The sequence below is a fragment of the Diceros bicornis genome, unplaced genomic scaffold (genome assembly GCF_020826845.1).
Source record: "Diceros bicornis minor isolate mBicDic1 unplaced genomic scaffold, mDicBic1.mat.cur scaffold_117_ctg1, whole genome shotgun sequence".
NCBI classification, from domain to species: domain Eukaryota; kingdom Metazoa; phylum Chordata; class Mammalia; order Perissodactyla; family Rhinocerotidae; genus Diceros; species Diceros bicornis.
In genome coordinates this window covers 219116-245236 of record NW_026691040.1, presented here as the reverse complement: position 1 = coordinate 245236, position 26121 = coordinate 219116, and the positions used below count along the sequence as shown (strand labels likewise).

Genomic DNA, 26121 nt, shown 5'->3' with positions numbered 1-26121 from the left:
CCACAGGGGCTGTGTTCCCCTCTCTCCCCTTTCCAGATAGCTTTCTACTTTCTTTCTGCCCCATCAGCTCGAGGATGGCTGAGAATAACAGTGACTTAATATCTATGGGTTATAACTGGTGATAGGTCCCAGAGCACTTGACGTCTTTCATCTCCTTTAGTCCTCACAGCTCCCATTTTGCTCATGAGAAAGTAGGAGACTTCCAAGGGTTACATCATAGTTCCCAGGTCACATAGCTCATGACCCCAAATCCAGTGATGGTTTGACTCTAAAATGCTCCCTGTCGGGACAAAAGGGAAGAGCCGTCTGGTCTGCCTCCTCACCACCTCCCCAAGCCATGGGAATACCTACCACCAGTTACTTGGGGTTCCAGATAGCAGAGCTTCAGTAAGGAATATGCAGTACAGTCCCCCAGGCTGATTGCATCTCCTGGGAGAAACGTCATAAGAGCTAAGTTAGGTTTTATGGCACCAAATTAAATGAGATAATACGTGTAAAAGAACTTTGTAAAACTTTTCCAGTGCTTTGTGCTGTGGCCTGGGGATCTAACTGCTTTTCAATGGAAATACTGAATTTTTGTAATATGGTATGTAACATCCTCTCTTGTGCTTTTTAAAACCAATATCCTCATGAACTATCAGGTCACTTGAATTGGCTTGACACAAGCGTGCATGATCTTTGCTTACAAGAGCGACAGCTTAAGCGTAGTCTCCCTTCACTTCTTGGCAGCGCCCCATCATCTCCATCTGCTGGGGACACCGGGACTCGTGGCTGCTGATGGCATCAGGACCAGCCCTGTACGTGGTCCGTGTGGAGCACCGCGTGTCCGGCCTGCAGCTGCTGTGCCAGCAGGCCATTGCCAGCGCCCTGCGAGAGGACAAGGATGTCAGCAAGCTGACCCCGCCCCCCCGCCTCTGCTCCCACCTCCCCACTGCCTTCATCCCCACCATCAAGGTGAAGCCCTTCCACTCACCTTCTCCTCCTTCCTCACTCGTGCTGGCTGCCTGTTCCCGAAGGCTCGCCAAGAGGAGGGCCGAGACAAGGAACACAGGCGAGAGTCCCAGAGCAGGAGCACAGAAGTCACGTCTGCTCCTCTGCAAGATGAAGGTGTGCGGCTCCGCAAAGTCCCACCTCGGTCTCCCACGCGCGCAGTCTGTCCCTAGCATCACCCTTAGTGTCCACAAGAGAGTCACCTTGTGTGATAGGCATTAGCTTTCTCATGGCAGAGGCAGTATCCCGAGCGTGGCTGCCGTTGTCGTCCTGATGATCAGTCTGCCTTGTTCAGTCCTGACTCCCTGGCAGATGCTGCCGTTATCCCCTCTTGAGAAAGCAGGAAACGCGTTCTTAGAAGTGAGGGACTTGCTCTGTGGCTCGTTAGGGGAACGGTCAGGATGGGACCCTGTCAATCCTGGGGCCTGCTCTCCTCATCACTGTGCGGAGGGGCGGCCCTCACCCAGCCCTCGCTGTCAGCGTCCTCTATGCTGACTGGAGCTTGAGAACTGGTCTGTCGCTATGGTGGTATGTGGACTGGACCTGCCTGTGGCTGTTCCAGTGTGGGTTCCCCGTTCCCTCTGGCCCTCCGCATGTAGGTTGCTTCCTGTGTTCTCTTTTTTGTTTTCTGTCTCTGCTTCTAAGTATCAGATTGACTTCTTGGTTAATTTTTTCCTAAAACATCCGAGTTTTAGAATCTGTTGTGATATTTTCTTCAAGTTGCTTTACACTCTTGGTTCCACACCAGTGATTCTGGACCCTGGCTGCTCGTTAAAATCGCCTGGGGAGTTTTTAGAACATACACGTGCCCAGGCTCACCCCCACAAGATTCCAGTTCCATCGTCTGTGGTGGGATCCGGGCTGAGGTCTCTGAAAGCTGCCAGGAGGTTGTGACGTGCGCCCAGAGTTGGGAGTCATTGTTCCGCACCGCAGAGTTAACCCTCCCCGAGCCGCCAGCCAGTGCTCCGCCAGGGTAATCAGTGATGTGCACGCTCTTTTCTCTCCACGTCCTGCCTCCAGCCCCCGATTCCGGACCCCGACAACACGCGCGACTTTGTCAGCTGCCCCTCGGCCGGCAACGAGCGTCTGCGCCGCACCGTGAAGCGCACAGAGCGCGGCCCGGAGGTGGGCGGCCCGTGCCACACGCTCTGCCTGGAGCACCCGGGCGGGCTCGTGCGCGTCCTCGAGGGGCGGCGCGTCAGCCAGCTGCGCCGGAGCTCGTCATCACGGACCCGCGCTCAGACAGCAACGCAGGGGGGCGCCTCGCCAGGCACTGCAGACCCCTCTCGGGGGGTGCGGACTGGTATTCCTGACTGCCCACGCACAGGTAACGCCTATCTGTGAACGTTTGGCTAGCGTGGAACATCCCTGAAGCTACCCCGCTTCCAAAATCCTACTGAAGTTAGATTCCCTAAGTGGACGGGTTTTTAAGAGCGCTCCTGAGGCTCCGTGTGGCTGGGGCTGTGGGGGGAGGAGACATCGGCTGTCATCAAGGGGAGGCTGGCGCGGGCCTTTTGGGAATGGCAGCCTCCTCTTTCAGTTATTTGTCAGGTATCCACTGAGGGCCTGAATGTGCTGTTGAGACCGTCAAAACAGTAGTGAGATGCCGTCGCTGCCCCCCAGAGCGAGTGACAGGATTAAACGCTTCAGACCTTCAGCCTGCTCCTCAGCCTCCTGCGGGGATCCTGCTTCTGCGCTCGCTAAGCCACCCTTAGCTGCTTTTTAGCTGATGACCAAGGAGACTTTCTTGCTGGCCCGTAAAGATTTCGCATGACAGTCACTCCCTCCTTCTAAAGACTCTCTTATACCAATCTTCATGACTCCGTTGCCGTATTCAGGGGGCTCACTGCGCACCTCTCTCTGGGACCCTAGAGTGTGAGCCTCCAGGGAAGGGACTTTTCTCTTTTTGTTTGTAGTCACTGTGGAAGCTTGTGGCCTCTGTCAGCAGTTACCTGCCGGCTCAAACGTTCCCCCGCCTCCCTGTGAAATCTTGCCCATCACCTAGAGCAGAGTGAGCAGCTGTCCCCTCTGTGCCCATCGCCCGTCAGTCAGTTGAGCTGCTGGTATCCCTCGGGGCACACAGTCCCTGAATCCTGAGGGCCCGGAGGGAGGGAACTGAGTCATCTTTGTACCCCCAGTGCCTGGCAAGCGCCTGACCGTGGGACAACGTGGGTTGAATTAGATTTGTTTTCATCAGTTCATACTTGTTCTCTCCACTTCCCATCTCCTGTTCCCTCTCCCGCCCATTAGACTGGCCTCTCCCCCGGTCCCTGAAGCCGCTGCACCGTGTAGCATCACCAGTTAGCCGAGTGTCACGTGCAATGGGCTTTTTCAACCTTGGCCTCAATTGCCCACCTCAGTATTTTACAGTCGATCCACTTGCTGTCTGCTTTTCTTTATTGGAATGCTCCGCATCTGTAGCAACATTCTGCTGTCAGTGTTACCGTGTAAAATTGAAAGCAGTGAAACTATACTTTAAAAATTGGATATTAGTCAGTTATTTCGTCTTTTGAGTCATGTGATGACCTGGGACCAAGAGCAGGGAGAGCGAGAAGAATTGGAGGCTGGTAGGGAGGCAGGTGGAAAGGAGGGAGAGGGAAGATTCAGAAGGAAGGAAGGCAAAGTGAGAGAAGCCAGAGAGCAGTGCACGTGAACTTAGAAGGAAGTTGCAGTTTCAGGGGAAGAGAGAAGACAGGAGCCATGGCGGTTAGAGATGACTGATGGGGGGACTTGGGAAAGGTCCTGAACCTGAGGGCGCATCGCCGGTTCTCAGCAGGGTCGTTGTCTCTAAGGTTCCTCCCGTGTATGCAGTTTTATAAAACCTATGCTCGGATTCAGTGTTGACGGGAACTTATGTGAAGAGCTTGCTTCTGTTCCCCCGCTCCGGTGCGTCAATTTCCCACTGAAGAACTGGACAGAAGCAGCGGGGGCTGTGCTGTAGGGACAAGGCTGCAGCCTCCTAAGACCTTGCTTGCGTGGACCTGACCTGAACGTCCCAGGGCCTGCTTCTCCGTAGTGGTCACATTTGTCAGCTCCTCCCAACACAGGCTGGCCCGGTTGCTAACAGGCCTGTGGGGAAGGAGGTGTTGTGTTTTTATAATGAAAAAGTTGTAAAGCAAAGCAGATAGGCGGGACGTATTGAGTGCCTGCCTTGTACACGGTCCTCGAGTCTCCTGTGGTTGTGAAGCAGTGCCGGGGCATCTCTGCTTTCAGGGAGTTCATGATCCCTTTTGGGTGAAAGACAACTTAACACTTGAAAAGTTCAATAAAAAAGTCAAGATTTAAATACCTCGAGACGAAAATAGACGATGTGTCACAAGGCAGAACATGACTAATTGCCAACCGAGTGGTAGATGTAACCTGGTTCAGAGAGGAGAGGGTTCCTGACTTTGAGAAGCCAGGACTTGCTCATCGTGAGAAGCTGATGAACTCTCTCAGTCCTCCATGTCGTCGTTTCTCAGATGTGGTCCATGGGCCACCTTCCCGCAGATCTCCTGGGAGACTTACTTGAATCCAGGTTCCTAGGCCTGCCCCTTAGATTGGTTCAGCACGTTGGGGACGATGCCTAGAAATCTGCAACTTAGTGGGGGCCCCAGGGGATTGCTATGCTCTGAAGTTTTTGATCCCCTGTTGTAAATGTCCCCCAAGTAACTTAACAAATGTGTTTCTCAGAATTACCAGTGTGTGTTTTTATAATAGATAGCATGAATCCCAATAATTTTTGTTTAGCAAAAGTTCACAAATTTTCCAAAGGAAATCTTTAGTCAGAGCTTGCTATGGACTGAATTGTGTCCCCCCCAAAATTCACATGTTAAAACGCCAATCCGCAATGTGACTGTATTTGGAGATAGAGCTTTTAAGGAAGGTGGGGTCCCAATTGGATAGGATTGATGGCCTTATAAGAAAAGGAAGAGGGAGAGCTGTCTCTCGACACGCACGCGTACACTGAGGAAAGGCCACGTGAGCACACAGCAAGGTGTGCATCCACAAGCCGAGACCCCAGCCAGGCTGGCACTCTGACCTTGGGGCCTGTCAGCCTCTATTATCGCGTGAGCCAACTCCTTATGATCTCTCTCTCTTTTTCTGTATGTGTGTGTATATGTATTTGCCTCCTATTGGTTCTGTTTCTCTGGAGAACCCTGACTAACACAGATTTTAGTACTAAGAAGTGGGGAACTGCTGTAACAAATACCTATAATGTGGAAGCAGCTTTGAAACTGGGTCATGGGTTGAGGCTGGAAGGGTTGTGAGGTACACATTAGAAATATGGATATTAGGGCCATGTCTGGTGAGGTCTCAGACAGAAATGAGGAACATGTTATTGGAAACTGGAGGAAGGCGATCCTTGTTGTAAAGTGGCACAGAACTTGGCTGAACTGTGTTCTAGTGTTTTGTGGAAGATAAAACTTGCAAGCAAATGAAATTGGATATTTGAGAGATTTCTAAGTAGTTTTGGAGGATTGGCTTGGTTCCTCCTAACTGCTTATAGTAAAATGAGAGAGGAGAGAGACAGACTGAAGAAGGAATTGTTAAGCAAAAAGGAACCAGAACTTGGAGATTTGGAAAGTTCTCAGCCTGTCCATACTGGCCAAGATGAAGGACGGCTGTTGACTTCCTGGATTTGACAGGACGGGATGATGGAGCTGGTCGGCTAGGAACATGCACTATTCTTCAAGAGGGAAAAATGACCCCAAAAGCGATTCAGAGGTCATCAGGGCCACTGCCTCAATTTTAGCAGGCCAGACAGCCTCCACCCGGAGACTTGAGGACAAGACCCCAGCCCCGCAGAGCCGTGGGGACCCTCACCTCGAGCTGTGGGGTGACACTGCCACCCCAGTGGGCCTGGAGGGCAGAGTATTGAACCAAAGAGGGTTATTCTCAAGCCTTAAGGTCTAGAAATTCGCCTTACTAGGCTTTGGACTTGCCTGGGGCCCTTCCTTCTCTCCTGTGTCTCCCTTTGGGATGAGAATGTCACCCTGTGCCTGGCCCGCCGCCGTCTTGTGTGTTTTGAAAGCACGTAACTTGTCTGGTTTCACAGGTTCACGGCTGGAAGGGAGTTTTGCCTCAGTGTGAGTCGTATCTCGGCTCTCACCCATTTCTGATTGAGGTGATATTTAGATGAGACTCTGGATTTTAGACATTAGCGTTAATGCTGGAGTGAGTTAAGACTTTTGGGAGTGTTGGGATGGAATGAATGTATTTTGCGTGGGAGAAGGATATGAATGAGGGGGCAACCAGGGGCGGAATATATGGACTGAATTGTGTCCACCCCACAAGTTCATATGGTGAAGCTCTAACCCCCATGTGACTGTATTTGGAGACAGGGCTTTTAGGGGGTGATTATGGTTAAATGAAGCTATAAGGGTGGGATCCTAATCCAGTAGGATTGGTGACTTTGTAAGAAGAGGAAGAGGGATCTCTCTGCACACACACACACACACACGCTGAGGAAAGCCCACCTGAGGACACAGTGAGAGGGTGGCCGTCTGCAGGCCAGGAAGACAGCCCTCACCAGAATCTGGCATGTCAGCACCCTGATCTCGGACTTCCAGCCTCCCAAACTGTGAGAAATAAATTTCTCTTGTTTAAGCCACCTGGTCTGTGGTATTTGGTTATGGTAGCCCAAGCAGACTAAGACAGAACTTTTATTTGAAAGCTTTGAAACTGTGCTTAAAGATTTTTTTAAAATTCTAAAAAGATACCTGATTTGGGTTGTGTGTTTTGAAAAGGCCTCAACTCAGATGAAATAAGCATATTCTTGCAAACTGACAAAACTGGGATGTGAAGCCCCAAACAGTACAGTTCAGCCTTCTGTTCTCAAAGAGGAATCTCAACTTACATTTTTCTACAACTTGTATGTTTCTTCCAGAATTTTCATGATAAATTAATGACATAGAATCTCTAGAAATAAGAGGTACAGATGTCCATCACCCCCAGGCTCCCTGGGTCTTACTCTGACGTGCTGCACTGAATTTCTAGTTGTTGACGACAGGGAGCAGAGTGATGAGCCTCCAAGTGTGTAACTGTAACACTGAACAAGCAGGACTTGGGGCTTGTCTCAGAAAGCAACTCCCTTCTTCTCACGCCGCCCCCTTTAAGTCCGTTCTGTGGGGAAGTCCTTCTGCTCCTGGGCAAGTGGTTCTCAGCCCTGGCTGCTCATGGGAATCACCGGGGAGCCTTAAAAATCGACAGTGCCCGCGTCCACTCCCAGGATCCTGCTGCAGTTAGTCTGGGGTGCAACCAGGCGGCAGGGAGAGACCTCGTTTTTCTTTCAGGAAGTATTTATCGAGTCTCTGCGTTGTTCTGGTCTCTAGAGTTACAGCAGGAGGTGAGACAGGCAACTCTCCTTCCACTAGTTGGGGAGACAGACAATAAAATAAAAGTGGTTATGAATGCTATGCCCCCCTAAATTCATATGTTGTAATCCTGATGCCCAGTGTGATGGAATTAGGAGGTGGGGCCTTTGGAGGTGATTAGGTTATGAGGACGGAGCCTTTATAATCATGAGATTATTGCCTTATAAAAGTGGCTCCAGAAAGTAGCCCCTTCTGCCATGCGAGGACACAGCAAGAAGTCAGCCGTCTGCAACCCCAAAGAGGGCCGTGACCAGAACCCCACCATGCGGGCACCCTGATCCCGGAATTCCAGCCTCCCCACTGTGAGACGTAAATTTCTATTGTTTATAAGCCATCCAGTCTGTGGTATTTTGGTATAGCAGCCCACACAGACTAAGACGTGAGTAAAGGAAAAAAGCAAAGGGTATGACATCCAGCAATTACAAAACCCCGGCATCAGCAAGTCGATCAGGAGTTGAGTGGACAATACATTACTGAATTTCCTCAGGTCGGTGAACTGGCTCTGTGCTCGTGAACACAGGGGAAGCGTTCTGTGGGCTTAGATGCATTTTGGAATCGTGGCCAAGCTTCCTTTGATCTAGGGCTCCTAAGTTAAATAATGTAAAGCACTGCTTGGGCCGTGTGAATTAAGCCTTTTTATTTGATGGAACTCAGATGCACACCACTCCAGCTTGCTGGATTCACGAGTCGTGCCTTCTGATTCAGGAAGTAGTTGACGAAGAGGCTGATGTAGTAACACCGATCGGGCGTCAGCTAGTCTCCTTCCAAGTAGCACACCAAGTTGTTCTGCTCTGCCTCCAGGGCCCTCAGAGAGGCCCTGTTCACAGATGTCACCTCCACACAGATGTCACCTCCACGTGTTCAGAAACAGAGATTAGTTTGGATTACAAACTCATTCTTTCAAATGTAAACAGCCCTTTTGAATGGTAAAATCGCTCATAGTCTATAAATTATTTCATTGTGATTGAATGATGCAGCTTTTTTATTGCCTGGCAAGGCTCTTGGAGCCTTGAGGGAATGAGGCTTTTGTCAGCAAAACAAAGTGATTTTGAAGAATGAGGTACTTCCAGTGAGGGCAGACCTGGGGTGGGGCAGAGCAGGGTTTGGGTGGTGAAGGGATGTGAGGGGGTGTGAGGCTGTGTGAGGAAGGCAGCAAAGGAGAAGGGGTTTTGAGGAGGATGTTAAACATGGACTTCATCTACTCTGCAGTTTTGTGATGGCCCCGTTGCTGTGTCTGTCATCTTCTGCCTTGGGGCCTCTAATCTTCTACCTAATGGCCAACTGACAAGGTTGTTTTGAGTGGCTTCCACGCAGGCACCCTCAGGAGAACCCAAAGCTCCCACTGAAAGTCCTGCCACACAGGTCTTCTTCCAGCCGTTGCTCGAAGCAGGCAGGCACCTCTAGCAGGTGGGATAGCCACCCCCTGCCCCCCCCACAAGCATCCTTGTGGCGGTTCCAGGAGACGGTTCTGACACGCCAGACATAAACTTCTCGGAGTCCCTGAAATGGAGCCGACTCTGCCAGGTCTTGAGTCCAGAGCAGGCCCAGAACCAACAAGGGCCTTCCCCGGTCCCAGGGCAGAAGCAGGTTCTGGGGGAGTCAGTGAGTCAGCAAGCCCCTTGCCCAGCCTGGGTTCCCAGGCTGCCCGTGTGAACCCAGATGGAGCCTGGTGTGTGGTGAGGCACAATAGTGCGGCCATTTTGTTGCCAGGTTTGGCACAGCAAACAGTGCCAGACTGTTGTACATTCCAGAGGCATTAAAATTCCACGCCCATTTGCTAACCGTAGAAGTAATGGACTACTTTTGCTTAGAAAATATAATGGCATAAAAATGTAAAAGGAAGACAATGCTCTGCTCCTTTCTGTTTCAACCTGTAGACTTCAAACGGTGGCCTAGAGGGTCAGGCTGTCCTTAGTTCCTAGTAATGATCGTCGTGAGGGTCTAACTGATGTCACTTCCCTAAAATCTACTGGTTGGTATCTTACCCGATGAAATCTATGGAAACAGCTTGATTTCTACCATGATCGACAGCTGCAACTGCTCAGACTCCAGTGACATCGAACTGAGTGACGACTGGGCTGCCAAGAAATCTCCCAAAATCTCCCGAGCTAGCAAATCACCCAAACTCCCAAGGTAATCTTGGTCTGTAGGGGCGTCCTCCCTTTTTGAGCCTCTGGAGGTGTGTCTGTGTTGTGTCTGCAGCAGAATCCCATTAACCCACACCAGAGGAGCATAGCAAGAGGCAATCCAAGTCTGTCGTCTGGAAAGATAATTATAGCTTTCCTTTACTCTTCCCTTCAGGACAGCAAAAGATCCCCAGGAAGAAGTTTGCTGAACCCTCAGAACTTCTAGGGGTCAGCACTGGTGGTGGGTGGCAGGGGTGGCCGTAGCTTTCTGGCTTACTTGTTTTTATTTCTGGTCTGAGAACAGTAAGACAGAGGTTTTACAGTGTATGTAGTGTGTTGAAAGGAATACTGAATTAAATGCCTTTGATGCTGTAATTGGAAAAAATAGTATTCTAAAAAAAATGTTTGGGGGGCCAGCCCAGTGGTATAGCGGTTAAGTTCATGTGCTCTGCTTTGGCAGCCCGGGGTTCACAGGTTCGGATCCCGGGCACAGACCAATGTGCCGCTTGTCAAGCCATGCTGTGGTGGCGTCCCATATAAAGTAGAGGAAGATGGGAACAGATGTTAGCCCAGGGTATCTTCCTCAGCAAAAAAATAAAGAAGAGGATTGGCATCAGATGTTAGCTCATGGCTGATCTTCTTCACACACACAAAAAATTTCTATCCTAAGGGTTTGGCCTAAAGAGTGGCAAAAAGCTAAAAGCAGATGGAAGGGCCTGCCGTGTCATAGATAAAAATCCCTGCCTTGCTCGTCCTGACCCTGCCACCGAGGGCTCTGTAACCTCAGAATGTAATGTTGATCCATGACTTGGAGACCAGTTTCCTTGTCTATGAAGTTAAAGGGTGGAGCAGATCTTCACTAAGATCCTTCTAGCTCTAAAATTCTTGATGCTGTGTGAAATGAAGGTCTAATGTACGTGCAGATACGTACCTGCCCAGATTGTAAACACATAATGCATTGTGCAGTTGGTAAACCAGTGTATTCACCACCCAGTTGAAGATAAAGAATATTTCCATCATCCCGGAAAGTTCCCTTGTACTTTTTCCCATTCGACACCCACTCCCTAAAGTAATCACCGTTCTAACTTCTGTCAGCATAGATTAGTTTTGCTTCCTCTTGAGCTTCATATAAATGGTGTCAAACCACATGTCCTATTTTCTTATTTGGCTTTTTTAAATCAACATAATGATTGTGAGACTCATTCATGTTGTTGCATGTATCAACAGTTTTTCTTTTTTGCTCTGTGGAATTCCATTGTAATGAATATACTACAATTTGTTTATTCTGTTTACCAATTGAATGTTTGGTAGTTTCCAGTTTGGGGCTATCATGAATAAAACCATTGTAGACATTCTTCTACAAGACTTTCTATGGACGTATGCACTCGTTTATCTCAGGTATATGCTTAGGAGTGTGTTGTAGGGCCACGGGGTAGACGTATGTTCAACTTTATTGGAAACTGCCAAACAGTATTCCAAGGTGCCTGTTGTACCATTTTAAATTCCCACCAGCAGTATATGAGAGTTCTAGCTGCTTCCATCCTCACCTACAGAGTATTGTCATCTTTTAAAAATAATTTTATCCATTCTGGTAGGTGTATAGTGGTATCTCATGGTAGTTTAATCCTAATATCTTCAATGATTGATGATGCTAAGCAGCTTTTTATGTTTATTGGCCATTTGGATATCTTCTTTTGTGAAGTGTCTGTTCAAGTCTTTTGCTCCTTTTTTTTTTTGTGAGGAAGACCAGCCCTGAGCTAACATCCGATGCCAATCCTCCTCTTTTTGCTGAGGAAGATTGGGCCTGGGCTAACATCCATGCCCATCTTCCTCTACTTCATATGGGACACCGCCACAGCATGGCTTGATAAGCAATGCGTCGGTCCACACCTGGGATCCAAACCTTTGAACCCCGGGCCACCAAAGCGGAGCACGTGAACTTAACCACTACACCACTGGGCCAGCCCCTTGCCCATTTTTTATTGAGTTGTTTTTCTCTTATTTAGAGTTGTAGGAGTTTTCATGTATTCTGGCTATGAATCCTTTAGCAGATATATGGATTGCTGTATAGTCTAACGTGAATTTCTTCTTTTATGATTAGCACTTTTCGTGTGCTGTTTAGGAAATTCTTTTGTCCTGTTTTGTCTACCCTAAGATCATGAGACATTCTTCTGTTCTCTTCTACAAGCTTTATAGTTTTAGCCTTCACACTTAAATCTCGGATTAATTTTACACCTCAGATTAATTTTTGTGTATAGTCTGAGTTAGGGGTAAACGTTCATTTTTTTCCCATATAGATATCCAGATATCCAGCAATCTGTTCGATTTATTTTTTTCATCTTTATTCTAGGCTTGTTAAAATTGCAAATAAAATTATGAACTTTTCTACACTTCTACAGTGTTTTGGCTTTTCTCATTGCTTAAGGAGAAGAGGACATTTAATACATAAGCAACCAAATCTTTCACCTGTAAATGTCCCTGGAAAACTCCCGGATGTTGCGGTCTCTGGAGCTGGTCCTCTTTCCTTCCGTCTTTCTCAGTGTTGAGTGCCCCTACGCAGCAGCCAGGCCAGTTGTCCTCGCTCAGAGCTTTAACCAGCTCGGTCCCCCTGTCCTCCCACACTTTGGGAGCCCTAGGTGTCTTATCAAGCTCTCAAGCAGTATCTGTGAGGCTTAATGCTTTTCTTTCATGGAACGTCATCAACCTTACCATATTCACTTTTATAACACTCTCTTTGGGGTAGACTGCCATTAAACACGTGTGTCACCATGTTATAAACAAAGGAACTGAGGACCAGAGATATAACATAGGATCAAAAGGCAGCAGAAAAACTTAAATCCACTGATTTGATGTCAATATTGCACGGGGGAGATGCTAGGTAAGTCTGTTGAAATCCCAGCACTGTGTTAGGAACTATAACGCCATTGTGGACTTAGGTGAGGAACGCCTCTTCCACCTGCCACTTTCCTCAGGACGAATTTTGCAGACCCCTGGCAGAAGACATGTGGACGATTCCAAACTTACTATTAGTCAGTAGAAAGTTTTCAGTAGAAAGTTAATTCTCTGAGGTTCTTTACAAATGAATCACTCGATTGAACCTCACTATATTGTTGAATATATATTATTCGATATGCAGTTCTGTCCTTCTTTCCTCGTGTTCATAAGGCAGAAGCAGGCGGGCGGGGCCTGGGTAAATTAAGGGACGTGGCCCCTGGGAGTGGCACATCCACGGTGACTGGTGGACAGTGAAGGGAGTGCCAGGAGTGCAGGCGCCGTCCCCACCGGGGCGCCTGACCCTCGGGGCCTTGCCTCCGCAGGATCAACATTGAGGCTGGGAAGTCCCCCAAGCTGTCCCGGGAGGCACAGGAGATCTCCAGGTCTCCACGGTTGCCGATGCGCAAGCCCTCCATTGGCTCGCCCAGCCTGACGCGAAGAGAGTTTCCCTTTGAAGACATCACTCAGGTAGTGTCGGCTTTCGGGTGGTCCCCCGATCCAACGCTCCGCTCCCCTCCTTAGTGTGTGCCTGATGGCCGCTGAACCCTCGGTCCCCCCTCTCCGTGCCTGTCACTGCAGTTGCAGACACGGGCGTAGAGAACCAGAGCCTGTCTGCCCTCCTCCATGCCCCGTCACCTCCACATCCCGAAAGACCTCCTTCCCACCTCGGGCATCCCCCTGTTGCCACAGGAATCTCCTCACAGGTAGCTCTGGTTGAGACACAGCCACACTTCTCACCTCTGCTCCCTCAAGCCACTTCTGACCCTTCAGTGACTCCAGTGTCGGCAGGAGCCAATCCCTGGTCACAGCCCCACTGCCTGGCCTGGCCTGTCTTTCCCTCCTGTCCTCCTCGACGCCCCCTCCTCTCCAGGTGCCAGAGCCACACTGTTGACTCACCTCTTCCCGCCTTTGTGCCTTTGCCCTGCCTGGGTAACCCGCTCCATCTCCTCACCCTCCTTTCTGCGCACGTGCTTCCAGATAGAACTTCCCCTCTGTCGTGAAGGCTTCCTCCCCTGGCTCAGCTACAGTAATCCCAGAGCATCTTGTTTGTAACTCCCTCAGGACATTTCTCAGTCACTTCCTTGTATATAAATAATTACAGGCCTTCTCTCCTCCATTATGTTCTAAGCTCTTTGAGGAGCTGTATTTTATTCATCTTTATTATTGCCCTTCCACACACACACACACACACACACACACACACACACACACACACACACTCATGCATGATTTGGGCATAGTGATAACTTCTTAAATTTTTAAAAATTTGATTGAATAAGAAACAGATAATTGGGTAGTTTTGGGATATACTGGGATCAGTGCAGCTGATGTTTCCAGGAGAAATATCAAGGATGAAAATGGGTTCAGGGGCCGGCCCCGTGGCTTAGTGTTTAAGTGAGTGCGCTCCACTGCTGGCGACCCGGGTTTGGATCCCGGGCTCGCACCGACACGCTGCTTCTCTGGCCATGCTGAGGCCGCATCCCACATACAGCAACTAGAGGGATGTGCAGCTATGACACACAACTATCTACTGGGGCTTTGGGGGGAAAAAATAAATAAATAAAATCTTTAAAAAAAAAAAAAGAAAAAGAAAATGGGTTCAGAGCCAGGTGCTCTCTCTGGTTCAGTGACTGGGAGGAAGGAGAGGTAAAGAAAAAAGTGCCCAAATCACTTTTGTGCCTTTTTAACCTACACACATGTGGACACACCGGGACACACCCGCCCCCACTCCCAACCTGAGAATGACAGCTCACTGAGCCACCACTTGCAAATGGGCGCCTGACATGCTGTAGGCAGCTTCTGGTCTTAAAAACAGTGGAATGACAGAGAGCGAATATTTCTGGCAGTGCCCACGTGTGGCTTTTTAAGCAAAAAGTGTTAACGTCCTTACTTCTTGAGTGATCAATAGAAAATATGGAAATAGATTGTGATTTTTTCCTTTTTTTTCTCACAGCACAACTATCTTGCTCAGGTCACGTCTAATATCTGGGGAACCAAATTTAAGATTGTGGGCTTGGCTGCTTTCCTGCCAACCAACCTCGGTGCAGGTAAAAACTGCGTCCTGTTCTCTGCCCACTGTCCCAGTTGGAACTCAGGCTGAATAAGCAATTTCAACCTTTGATGGCCTAATGTAGAAAATGAGCTCTTATGACACCAAAAGATGAGAATGTATTTTACCTCCAAAGTTTGACTCTAGCCACTCTGATTTCACAAAAATTAGAATTATCACTCAAATTGTTTTTTTGCCAGTGGTGTTTTCGTTTTTTTATACAAGCCCTGACTTACAAAAATGACAAAATAGCCAAAATCTCTATCAAAGCTCTTATAGGCTTCTGGTTACTTTGATTTCTGGCCTTTTACTGTGGGCAGATTTTGGTACCAGTGTCTTTAGGTTCTTGAGTCAGAAGAAACTCCTGAAGAAAGTCAAGAAGAAAGGGTTCAAGACCTTAAGAAGAAGTTGGCTGACTGTTAGTACAGTTCTTAGTGGTAAATCTTCTTGGATTTCATTTCTAAGTACCAGATAAATATCCTCTCCATGAGAAGTTTGAGACATCGAGGAAAATGGAACCCAGGGAGAACCAGGCTGGGCAGAACCCAGAATTTGCCTTCTCTTCTGTATCTGCTTGAATGACTGACGTGTCATATTTACTAGGGGACCGTGAAGGAGTGAAATGACAGAAGGTCCTTTTCAAAGCAGCTTCATCCTAATGGCCACATCCCTGTGTGGGCTAAGGGCCTGTGTTGTCCCCCACCTTGCTACGTTGCCTGATCATCTAACACGCACATGTCTCTCTAGAAGGCCAGCTTAGCCAGTGGGGTTCACCGATGGCTGGTGGCCCCATCTTGAATGTGGTCTATGTAACCTACTAAAAATAGTTTTTGAAAAATTCTGGATCTGCCCATTAGAGTTGTTTCAGACACAGTTAGATCCTTTAAAACAAATAATTCTTGCAAAGCAGATGTTAAGTGTATGCATCTTCAGAGACATTAAATGGTGCTGCATTTGGATTTTTCATTTTGAGGTTTCTCAGCTCAAAGGAAAAAAAGAATAAAAGTAAAACATAAAACTGACTTAGGAAATAACAATAGACAATCCATTCACGTAATGGAAAGAAATCTCTCATGTTTTCAACAGCCGGGAAACCCTCTCATGACCACAAAAGCCTGCCCTTCAGTAATTCAGCAGCACCCTCATGATATGTATGGTGATTCTAATAACCACTGTGTGAGAGGCATGGTTACCCCACACCTGTAATCTGAGAATTTAGCCATCTGCCTACAGCAAATGTTGAAAAAAGGAATGGACGTGCGCATTTGCTCAATGGGTCTTCTCATTCTGCCCTTAGTTCTTGGATGTTGAGTGGATCCATAAAGAAGTCAAGGAGAACATTAAGATGGGAGGGCCTGTATTAGGAATGTCAGTGCCCAAGACAAAAGCTTGGTGTGTGACTGCGGTGAAATCATTGTCCTAATCGCTGACCTTTTTAAAAAGAGCGTTTTCATTTGTCAAGCTAAAAGAATTTTCCACGTGATTCTACTAGAGAGAAGAAATTAACTCTTGGATTCTAGAGGGTTTGTTACATATGGCGCCCTATTAAATAATCTTTGACACTCTGTTAGATTCAAAAAGTGAGTGCTGTTGGATATTTTATATTGAATAATTGTATAATTACATTGAATAATTTGTTTCCTTCAATTAGAATGATCGGGCTCATGAAATTTTTGTGTTTTTAATTTTTTGCATTTCTTAATTTTAAAAATGTGGAATAAATTCACAATTCAAAAGATTTAAAAGAATATACAGTAAAAATCTTTCTTATCCTCACCCCCAACCACCTGGTTTTTTTCCCTGGAGGCAACTGATATTATTTTTTAAATCCCTCCTGAGATTTTTAATTTTACATCCTTTTGTCAATCTGAACGACAAAGAATAGCACTTTAATGCATTAACTCTTAAGCTATATGGAACCATCCAGAATGTTTGAGACAAAATTCAAACTCTCTTTTGTGGGCAAGAGAGAGGAAAACATGAATAAGACCTGTAACGACCCCTGGCGTGGAAAAGGCGTCTCAGCCCACTCAAGCCCAAGGAGCAGCCTTAACGACGGTGCTTCAGAGCAGAAGGCCTGGAGCTGTGGGAATGCTGGCCAGTCAGCCACCAGGCTGTGAGGTGACAGCCTCGCAGGTAGAACTTGGCTCATCTTAATAAAAAATAAGAATAGGAATAATTAAAGAACCTCTACATATCTCACAGCAAAGAGTATTAAACATAAGAGAAAGTTGACGGGACAGTTTCATCCTGATTTTAACCTATTGTGAAACTTAAATTCAGATTCATTATTTTTTAACTTGTTTTGTCTTTTCTAAATATTTTAGTTGCAGTCTAGGCCTTCTCTTAAATGTCCCTGTTAATGAAATTAAATCTTAGCATTTAAAGAAACTGTGTGGAAGTTCTCCACGATTCTCTATCCTGAGCATGAAACTGGAAGTCAGGAAGCCCAGAATCCAGTCCCGAATACAGCCCGAGTGTCATTGCTGCTCCCCGCGTAGCTGCCCTCCAGTAGCTGCTTGACTGCCCCCTGAGCTTGGCTCTCTGGTTATCACAACTGTTTCCACCAAGTTATCCTGGTGATTGCAAATGGGATTTTTAAAAAATACATTTGTCATAACCCAGCTCATTCTAAAAAGAATTTGTCTAAGATAGGTTTTTAATTCTGGGCTAGACTGAGAATTTGTTGTTCCCGAATCCAGTCCGTGGCCGGGGTGGCCAGTTGTGCGCCAGGGGAGGTGGAGGGCTGCTCTCAGAGTCTCCGGCCTTGCCCACGCAGGTCACCCCACATCTCTTCCCGTGACTGTTGATGCCTTGGCTCTCCTCTGGCTTGTCTCTATTAACCGTGCTTTCCTCCTCCCACCAGTAATCTATAAAACCAGCCTCCTGCATCTCCAGCCGTGGCAGATGACCATCTATCTCCCAGAGGTCCGGAAGATTTCCATGGAGTATGTTAATTTACCTGTCTTCAACCCGAATGTTGTCAGTGAAGATGAGGATGATTTACCAGGTGTGTTCACACATCAACTGGTTTGTCACGAGCCCTCTGTTAGTGGGTCGCGACGGGGACAGAGTGGTAAGTAGTCAAGAATGCCAACATGTCAGTCCGTGCCTGCTGCCTCGGTTTGGAAAAGGTACAACTTCCTCAGTAAGGTTGGTGGGTGTGGTGGCGTGTCACTGGAGAAAGGTCACCTACTGTCACTGGTTTGGGGAGGAGGGGAGCTACCAGAGCAAGGACGATGAGGTGGCCGTGATGGCTCATGATCACAGAGCACTTCTACCATCTCACTTTATCCTCTCGGTAGTCCTCTTAGTCATATGCCCAGATAGGGACGTTAACAGGACTCATCAGGACTCGTCAAGTCAGGACTGAAACCCAGTCTCACTGACCCCAGGCTAGCCCTCATCCTCTCAATCCCTGCTTAGAGAATGGCATCTCCCTGTGGTGCCACAGAGCCCAGTTTCTCAAACCTGCCCCACCTCCGGGGCGGAACGTCTCTCTCCTAATGTGCAGAGCGTGTCCCAGTGCATAGAGGCCAGGTCTGAGTTCAAGGTCAAAGCTGGTATAAGTTTTTAAAATCTCAACTTACAAACGTTCAGATCCACAGCATCTTAATTTAAGTCTTTTCTACCGGGGGGATGCTATTTTGATTATTAGAATGATTTCTAAGTAGTCCACCAATTATTTATATGTAACTATTCTCAAAAAAGTCCACCTGCAATTTTATAAATATAGAGGCTCCTCTACTTAGAACCAAGCAAGGTTCTGAAAGCCTCTGGCTTCTGAGTCAGAGGAACCGTACACGGCCACTGACTCCTCCTGTATCTGGTCGTTCTCAAACGAGGGGCTCTGGACCTCACCGTGGGATGGGGAGGGACACGCGTCCCAACTCGGGCTCTGAACTTGGGGGCGTTGTTGACCTTCCCTCAGCCAGATTTCTGTGTGTAAAATTATTCTACTGTACTTTCTGACAGTAGCCGTCTTTGGTTCTCTGATAGGTATACTTTCTCCTCATTGATGGAGCAGATGTTCTGGACTAATGGGCGAGGTTTTGCAACTGCATAAACCTGCAGTTTGGTGAAACCTCACACATGAGCTTTATAGCAGCTCTCCTGCTACTTCAGAACCTTGGATTTAGAAGTGGCTTTCACACTTTCCCCTTAGCGCCCTCCGTTCTCCCGAAATGTGGCTAATCTAGCTCTCTCGTGCTCAGCTGTTGCTGCTGTTGTCATCACTGCCTGTGGTTCCCAGAGAAAGGAGGAATGATTTGTCTCAGGGCTTACACATACTGCTGGTGACGCAACAGAGAGACTCTCCTTCGGCGGGGAAGACGCCTGCCCTCAGTACTCCATACAGAGGAGAGAGCATCTGGAAGAGGGATCTGAACAGGAATCATAGAAAACTTGAGACAGGACCTAGATTCTTGCAGCTAGGGGACAGTCACATCTCAGTGGAGGACCCCAGGGAAGGGGGATGAGTCTGTCACAGGCACGAAGGGTGGGCTTAGCTTTTGATGGACTACTGGCTTCTCTCTGTAGTTTTGGTGAAAGTTTAGCCAGCCTGTGCAATTGCCTGTTAATGCCTGTTTCCTGCGCACGTGCTCATAGTCACGTGGCACTTAGGCCCAGATGAGCAGGCCTCCAGTGCTCTGTGGGCTCTTTAGAAAGGGCAGTACTGAACAGTGGCGCTGAGCCCCCGCGTGTGGTCTGCAGATGATTGCTCAAACGCACACTCCATTAAACTCCTCCTGTGTGCAAATAGGGTGGATTTACAGGGTTTTAATCAGTGTGGCTCTAACTTATATACTGTTTGAAATACTAAAAGGCAGTTAAGTTAGGAAATGATCCTTCCCCTCATATGCAGATCTGCCAAAGGATTCTTATCATTGGTTTCTCTACTGCATTTGACATGGTTCTATTTACAGAAAATTAATTTACGTACAAATTTCAGATACACATCTGCCCCACGACGCTTCCCACACTAACCAATCCAAAACCCTGGATAAACCTACTCAGAAGCCTAGGCATTGAGTCCTCAGTGGAGTTTCATACTGTACCACTGCCCTCCTCTTGCATAAGAATGGGCCGTTTTATGACCATCATGAGTAAAAAGTGTCCTTAAACATTTATTTGCCATGGTACCATTCAGACACGTGGCACCACACTCAGAAGGTTCAGAAGTATTCATTGAAATGCTCTGACAATGCCCTTAGCTCCAGAGCCCACCGATTGCCAGTGTCCTTCCAGAAACTTCAGAGAAGCTTTGTGTAACTTGAAGGAAGGGTCCAGCTTTCCCCACGCAAAGGCATCTGTCTGTAGGAATTACAGTTTATACGTAAAAGGCCTAGATGAGCTGCTTATTCTGACCCAGTTTCATGGCACTGTTTTGTAAGCAGTTGGTTTTTCTAATCTTCCAGTGACGGGAGCATCTGGCGTGCCTGAGAACAACCCACCGTGTACCGTGAACATCCCCATCGCACCCATGCACAGGTCAGCTCAAGCTATGCCCCCCACGCAGAGCATAGGACTGGTGCAGTCCCTGCTGGCCAATCAGAACGTGCAGCTGGACGTCCTGACCAACCAGACCACGGCCGTGGGGGCAGCTGAGCACGCAAGTGACAGTGCCAACCCATACGCAATCTCCGACCGCTACTCCAACCCCGGACAGGTGATCTTCGGAGGCGTGGAGATGGGCTGCATCATTCCGAAGCCCCCTCAGCTGTCCCTGCCGCCGCCAGCACAGGGGGCCATCCAGCTGTCGGTGGTGGACCACGGAGACCAAGACCACGAGCACCTGCAGAAGCCAGCCAAGGCCCTGCGGCCGGTGCCGCAGCTGGCCGCCGAGGGGGACGCCGTGGTGTTCAGTGCCCTCCAGGAGGTCCAGGTGGCGAAGATGAGCCCCCCACCGCCCTACCCAGGAACCATCCCCGCCGCCCCCACCACGGCAGCGCCGCCGCCCCCGCTGCCGCCCCCACAGCCCCCGGTGGACGTGTGCTTGAAGAAGGGCGACTTCTCGCTGTACCCCACGGCGGCGCACCATCAGCCGCCCCTGGGCTACGAGAGGATCACCACCTTCGACAGCAGCGGCAGCGTGGAGGACGTGTGCCGGCCCCGGACGCCGATGCTCTGCGCCCGGAACACCTACACCCTCCCCGGCCCAGGCAGCTCGGCCACCCTGAGGCTCACGCCACCGAGAAGAAGGTCCCCCAGCCCTGCACCAGCGCGACCCTGAACCGCCTGACGGGGCCGCGCTACTCCATTCCACCGGGGGACCCGCCCCCGTATCCCGCCCTCGCCGGGACGCTGGGCCCGGCCCGGCCGTGGCGCAGAGGCCGGACAGCAGCCTCATCCACGCCGCGCTGCGCAGGAACAACCGCGAGGCGGCGCTGCGGGCGGCGCAGCTGGCCGAGCCCCCGCGCGCCCCGCCGCAGCCGCCGGCCAAGCCCAAGGGCGCAGCGCCTTTCCCCGCGCGGCCGCCGCCCGCCCTCTACACCTGCAGCCAGTGCAGCGGGGGCGCGCCGAGCAGGGCGCGGGGGCGGGGGCGCATGCGGCCGGCACGTCCCCGCTGTCCCCGCAGTCCTCCTACAGCCTCCTGAGCCCGCCCGACGGCGCCCGCGAGCGCGCCCACTATGTCAACTCGGCCTTCCCCGAGGACGAGGCGCTGGGCCAGCACTGCCCGATCGAGAAGCCCCTGAGGCACCCCGCGCTGCCCGAGGCTGCGGTGGCTGGGAAGCGGCCGCCCCCTTACCAGTGGGACCCCGTGCTGGGGGAGGACATCTGGGTTCCCCAGGACAGGACAGCACAGACTGCAGTGCCCAACCCGCTGAAACTGTCCCCTCTGATGGCAGGTCAGAGCCAGTACCTGGACGTGTCCCCAGTGCCCTTCGTCTCCCCCAAGTCGCCCGCCAGCCCGACTGCCACTTTCCAGACGGGCTATGGGATGGGAGTGCCCTACCCAGGAAGCTATAACACCCTCCCTTTGCCGGGAGTGCAGGCTCCCTGCTCCCCGAAAGACACCCTGTCCCAGACACAGTTTGCACAACAGGAGCCCGCCCTGATCCTGCAGCCCGCCTACCCGCCCCCCCTCTCCTACTGCCCCCTGCCCCCCATGTATCCAGGAAGCAGCACGTGCTCGAGTTTACAGCCGCCACCTGTCGCCTTGCACCCCTGGAGTTCCTACAGCGCGTGCCCGCCCGTGCAGAACCCCCAAGGCACGCTCCCCCCAAGGCACACTTGGTGGTGGAGAAGCCCCTCGTGTCCCCACCGCCCGCCGACCTCCAGAGCCACCTGGGCACAGAGGTGATGGTAGAGACCGCTGACAACTTCCAGGAAGTCCTCTCCCTGACGGAAAGTCCGGTCCCCCAGCGGCCGGAGACATTCGGGAAGAAGAGCCGGAAGCGCCTGGACAGCCGAGCGAGGAGGGAAACGTTCAGGCCACCACAGAGGGCGAGATGAAGAAGGAGGCTCGGACTCGGAGCGACTTGAATTCCCTGATCTCCAGCCCCCGCCTGGGGAGGGAGAAGAAGAAAGAGAAGAGTCAGAAAGACCAGCTGAAGTGGAAGAAGTTGAACAAGAGGAACGGGTTCCAGGACAGCTCGGAGAGCCAGCCCGGGCTGCGCGTCAGCGGGGACGAGCTGGTGACCCGGAGCCAGGGCGGCCAGACGGGCTGGAAGGGCAAGCGCAGCCTGCGCGCGGCCGGCGAGCCGGAGGAGGCCAAGGGCTGCAGGGCCAGCGAGCGGGAGGACGGCCGGCCGCGCAGCCAGGGCTTCGTGCACGTCGTGGCCAACAAGCAGCGGCTGTGGACGAGGCCACGCAGGGGCGCCAGCTGGACTTCGGGGGCGGGTGACCCAGGAGTCGGCCAAGAACTTCCAGATGGAGCTGGAGGGGCGGCAGGTGAGAGCCTGGCCCGGGGCCACGGCGCGGCTGTCTCATCCTGACGGGCCTCTGGGGGCCTTTAAAGGGGGGGGGGGCAGGATATCAGTGCCTTGGCCTTGGGGGGGCGTTTCTCAAAAGGCCGCAGGGGAAATGTGGAAAACAGCTGGTGTCTCTCGAGGCCAAGTGGAGTTGTGATTTTCAGTGTACCCCTTGCTGTCTTGTCTATTTCTCATCAGAGTAACACATGCACTGATTTTTTAAAGTCAAATGCTTCTACAAGACCCGAGAGGACCCCTAACAGGCCCCTGCGCGCTCCCAAACCTCAGCCTCCCCCAGACGGCGTGCTTCCACCTCTGTTGGCTTTTTTCTGGTATTTGCCACCATATTTGTAAAGAGCAGGGTGTCTACTATTTGGTGATTTTTCAGTTTTCAGCATCGTGTATTGACTTCTTCCTGAGGAACGTGAGGGTTTGTTTTCTTCACCCCCCACCCTCTGACTACACACACGTGAACTTTCCCTACCCCCCTTCCCAGTTGAATCAGTAGTCACTGGTCACGTCCTTATGCCAGTAAGTACCGTTCAGAGCTGAGCCATGTGATATGGTTTAATCACATTTCTTTTTTTGTTGGAGAGTGGTTTTTGTCCCCCAGACATAATAATTACCCAGTTTTTGTTTGCTTGCTTATTTGCTAATTTCTCTGTGTATTTATTATTAAGTCATTCGCGGATTCCCTGGCAGAATGCAAATCCCCTCTTGGTGCAAACACATTGGGTAATTTGTCGGTTCTTCCTGCTCCAACCTGGAACGGTTGCCCCAGCCCTGCTGTGTAGCTACTGTTCTGGAACTACCCTCCTCCACCATCCTGGAATTCCCTTCACTTCTCCTATTTAAATCTCATTTTCATTAATTCACTCAACAAATGTTGATTGAGCACCTGCTGTGTGCCTGGCAATCCTCTGAGCCAGGAGTATGGCCCACAGGCCAGTCCGGCTGCTGCTGCTTTTTATAAATAAAGTTTTATTGGGACACAGCCACGCCCGTCCACTTAAGTATAGTTTACGGTTGCTTTCGCCCTGCAGCAGCAGAGTTAAGCAGTTGTGACAAAGACCGTATGACCTACAAAGGCTAAAATATTATTGGCCCTTTACAGAGAGTTTGCCAGCCCTTACTCTAAGTGCTGAAATTAGATCGATGAGGAAAACAGAAAATCCCTATCCTGATGGAGTTTACAAAAATGGAAGAAAGACAATAAATAAGTGTACATGTTGTATAATAATACAGTGTCACGTGGTCCCCATGAGTACTGAAATGACAAGGGCAAGCAGGCTTGGGAAAGAGGCGGTGGCATTCTGTCCCTCTCTGAGTAGTGACATTGACAGTTGCAGTTGATATTTCTCGTCAGCCCCTTTTAGCCTGTAGATTCTTTTTCCTACTTGTTCTTCCTTTTTCTGTTTCCTGGATGAGGAAGCCCCTTCATTTGACGTGTGGAGCTTTCCATGCCCTGAGGTCTGCTCATTGTCTCCCCACTGCGTTAACATGTTCCTCCGCTCCTTTATTTCCACCAAACTCGTAGTTAGATCGAGAAGCTTGATCAGAGTCACTTTTGTTGGCATCTCGCAGGCCGTGCTATCTGCCTCCAACAGGTGCTGCCCAGACCCGGCTGCCCTGTGTCCCGCCTTGTTTGTGCTTTAATGTCTTTGCTTCCCTCCCTCGCCCCCCAGGTGACGCAGTTTGGAAGGATCGACGGCAATGCGTACATCCTGGACTTCCAGTACCCCTTCTCCGCTGTGCAGGCCTTCGCCGTCACCCTGGCCAACGTGACTCAGTGCCTGAAATGAAGAGACTGCTGTGCGGAGGAGGAGAGGGAGAGGAGCCTTTCCAGAGGGGCCTGATGGAGATGCTCGAGGAGCCCGCCAGGGCCCCAGGGGCTGGGGACCAGAAGACAGGAGCAGAACTGGAAACGTCTGTCGGGCCCGGGGCAGGCGCTGACCTTTAGTTGCTGTCGTTTGTTTGGGCTTTTATTCTCCTTTATTGTCTTTCTTTCTTCTTGCTTTTTAAACAAAAACAAAACACAGGAGAGTGGTATTTGGAAGCAAAGGGTGCGAGGCACCTGGTGTTCTTTCAGGAAACGTGGTTGCTGTGGGAATGTCCTCCTGGTGTGCCTGTGTGAGCTGCGGGACGAGGGGCCCTTCAGCAGAAACATGGACTGCCTTCTGGCCTGCTATTCTTTTAGACTAAGGAGTATGCGTGCTTTTCATTCTCCACAATGTCTAGCTTTTATTACTCCTCCAACATCACCACTAGTGTAAAAACGAAAAACTTTTTTAAAAGACACAAGCGAAAATCCTGAAGGTACAGGTTCTCTTGGGGGAACAACATTTAGTTCACACATATTCTGTTACTCCCCCAGAGGTGACTTGATTAATGAAGGGTGTTTTGGCAAATGCACTGTGTTTGACTAATAAAAGTAGGCTTTGTATGGGGGTGCTATTACCCGGTATAAATAGGCGTCGCTCATGAGGATGTAGGGGAAGGGACGGCAGGTGAGGAGGGAACTCCTGCACATGTACGCACGGGCGGTTCACGCAGCGTGACTTGAAATCGTACAAGGGCTGCGCTCCTCTTCGGAGGATGTTTACATTGAAGACTCCACTAGTTTTATAATATGTCACAATTCCGTAGGCTCAGTGACTCAGTATGATTGACTTCGGGAGAAGGTAGGAGACAGAAGTGGAGAGATCCCGGCGTGCGGTGGGGTAACGATTTTCTCAGCTACCGCGGTGGCTAGTCTCTGGATGCCCACCAGCTGAGAAGCAGCCTTTATTCCCCCACCCCTTTTATTGTTTAATCTGGGAAATGCAGCAGTGGACATTTTCTCTCCCGTGAGATGACACTGTTCTACCCTTTCTAAAAAGGCTGACGATACCAATTGAAAGCCCTCCTTTCCTGTTCTTGGCTACATTGAAATGCAATTGACTAGAAATGGTTTCCACTAGATTAGAAATGTAACAAAAAAATTTTAAGCATTTGCCAAAGTATTAAGAGAGAGAGTTATAGTGAGCTCTTTGACAAAAGTCTCACAATCTTCTCTAGGGAAAAAAAAAGTTGTTTAGTAACTGTACAGACCGTTTACTGAGGAAATAAACCACTGGGAGAACGTGGTTAAATTATGGGACTTTAGGTAGTTGGTTGACTACTCTTTGTTAATTGCGCCAAAAAAAAAGTCCACTGAGATGATCTTCTGCCACCTCCCCCTCCTCGGGGGACGCCTTGGGCGGCATTCAGCTCTGAGAACAAGCCCCAGTTCCTCTTTTTCAGTTATTCACATCTGTAATGTTGTTTAGGTAGGGCAGGAGCACAAGAACAGTCTACTAGCTTAGGGTCCTAAATTTGGATTTTGTTTGGAAACAGACAAGTGGAAGATACTGCAGAAAAGTATTTTCAAAATATTTTTTTTTTAATTCCCTGTTTGGGTTTAAAAGACACTGGCCCGTTCCTTTCCCAGAGCAAGATGGTATCGCTCACCGTTCTCTCCAGACTGCGAAGAAACAGATGAGGTTTTAAATACGGTGAAGACCATCTTCCAGCTAATACCAGAGTTTCCCATTTTATATTTTAAAATATTGAACCTGATTCTTTGGTGGGTAAATTCTGCCAGAAAGAATTTAGCAGTGTATTCAGAATTATATAATGATTTTATGAGTTTCTGTAGCTTGTTACGATGTTTC

The 26121-nt window shown here is 49.7% G+C and overlaps 1 pseudogene; it reads left to right on the top strand.

The window, feature by feature from the left end:
* The first annotated feature begins 629 nt into the window (after window positions 1-629).
* Window positions 630-24231, top strand: LOC131402502 (tubby-related protein 4-like; annotated as a pseudogene).
* Window positions 24232-26121: the final 1890 nt, after the last annotated feature.